A 2,500-nucleotide genomic window follows, 5' to 3' on the forward strand; every position below is an offset into this window, starting at 1 on the left:
GACTTCAGGTCCACTTAGCCATGATAAAAAAAAAAATATTGGTACCTGCCATCGGGAGATCAAAAGCAGCAGGGTTAAACAACATTCTTGTTTTTTTTCTTTTGGTGTGATCATTTTCTAAGCACCCCAAAGTAGAGCTACAACGGGGAAAGCAATGCTGTATAAGGCGAAGTCTGACAATTTTCAGTGTTTGCCCTCGAGTCTTTTTAATGGAGATTGCAAAGCAAATTTTGACTGGAAACGGGAGTCTTTTGGGATTCAAGGGCCCATGGTTTCGGGAATCAGTGGAATTTTTGGAATGAACACTTTTTCCCCCTTTCCCCCCAGTGAGTATTTTTATTTTTCCAAAAGAGGGGGAAATGCTTTGCCTGCAACCAGATAAATAAATTGATCTCAATTCATGTCGGGGAAATATTTAAAACTGAGAAAAAAAAAAAAAGTCACAAAGTTTTTGTGTCATTTTAAAACTCAATACGAATTAAAATTTTTAAAATCAGAAAAATTTTCATTTAAACATTAATAGTTAAATTTTTTGACTGTTCCCCACCCTGCCAGACACAAATCCCAACGCTGGATTTTTCAAGAACCAGATGAAGGGGAAACCCCCGGGGATCTTTCCCGATTCAAAAAAGGTTTTAAAACTGTCTCCCCTCTCAGCACTAAGGTAAATTAGCGGCAAATACAGGGACGGACGGACAAAATTTTTGCCTTGATAGAGAGATAGAAAATAAATATAAAAGAGAGAGAGATTTTAAGAGACAGATGTAAATGTTTGTTCTTATAAGAATAATATATATGTTTGTGTGTGTGTGTTTGGTGTGTGGGGTTTTTTTTGTGGGGGTTTGTGTGTGTTTGTTTTTGGTGGGGTGTTTTGTGTGTGTGTATGTATGTATACATAGTGATAATGTAAATTTTTTATATGTATATATGAAAAATATTTATTAGGGTATAATTTGTAAATTTAATATATATATAAAAATTTTATAAATAATATATAAGTATATAGATGTGTGTGTGTTTTAATATATAGATAAAATTTGTATATACTCACACAAATATATGAGTATTTTAAAACACTCTTGTGTTGAAAATTTTTGAAAAAAAAAACCCACAAAGCACAAACTAGGTTTATTGAAAATGAGACAAACATTTTCCCGGAAATCCACCTGGTTTCCATTTTCGGCCCTGGGGGGAAAAGGGAGAGGCAACACATAACTCGGGGCAGGCGAGGACAGACGAAGCGAAGGGAGGTCAGGCCGGGTTTTGGAGAACAAGGGAAATTTTCCACACGGGGCCACATAAGGGAGAAGGCCCCAGGATATGGGAAAAAGAGGAGACTATCACATTAGAAAAGCCCTGTTTAAGTTGAAATTTGGCAGCAGCTTGATTAAGGGGAATTTCCCCCCCAGTCCGTGGAAGTGGACATCAGCGGGAAAAGGGAAACATAAGCGCGGCTGACCAATCCCTCTGATGGCCTTTTGCCCACTGAAGGGAGAGGGGGATATTGCTGTTGTGTCCCCCCGGATACAGCCCACTTTATGTTGAGAGACCCTTTGTTAAAACTGGCGCCTGTCCCCGCCAAAAATAAAAAGCTTTAAACACGGAGGCACAGGTGCTTCCCCTTTAGGTAGAGGGGGGACTGGTGTGGGCCAGGTTTCACGGGGAGTTTCACTGGCGAGAGATCATCCTGCGGAGGGCGACGGAAAAGAAAAGCTCTCCGCAGTGTAGAGTAGGCTTTGGGCGGGGAGGTGAGGAGTTCTTTGGGAAAGTCCCCCCCTAGAAGGTAAGCTGCTCCCGGGTAATCGGAAAAACATGACCCGGGTTGGGTAAGGGGGGGCCCCGTTTGGAGAAAGAACGACGAAGGGAAACGATCTTTCCCTCCAGATACTGGGGGCACAGATGCGGAAGGCCGGAGAACACGAGGTGGCCACAACTCTCTTACATGGAGTTGGGGGGTACGAGTAGAAATGTATATACATACCACTGTGCATGGGTTTCCAGTATAAAAGAGAAGGTGGTCAGCATTACATGAACAAGGGGGTCCAAAAAGGGACCTTGTTGTCCCAAACCGCCCTTCCACCTTGAAACGGATGAACCAAAAGAAAGAGTTCAGCTGCTTCAGGAAATCCGGGAACAGGGGAGGGGCATGAACCAGAAAGCAAAGAAAGTCGTCCCACAAGTCTTAGCCAAACTGAAGGACGGAGGGACATGGAAGGGAGAACTCAGATTCGAAGTACTCCAGAAAAGGGAAACCCCGGACTGGAGAGAGAGGAGAGCCCCTGGCAACATCGAATGTCTTAGAGTAGAAAAACGACCCCGGAGGAAGAGGAAATAGACTCCATACACAACGGTTGTTCTCCCAAAAAAATTTTTTCCCCAAAACCCTTTTTTTCTTTTTTCTGCGTGTGGGATGAAGCAATGTCCCCGTCTGAAAATTTTCACAACGATTCAACACTTTAACAATTCACTTCCAAAGTATTGCAACATTCCAAATTTTTTG

This window comes from Penaeus chinensis, chromosome 8 (genome assembly GCF_019202785.1).
Source record: "Penaeus chinensis breed Huanghai No. 1 chromosome 8, ASM1920278v2, whole genome shotgun sequence".
NCBI classification, from domain to species: domain Eukaryota; kingdom Metazoa; phylum Arthropoda; class Malacostraca; order Decapoda; family Penaeidae; genus Penaeus; species Penaeus chinensis.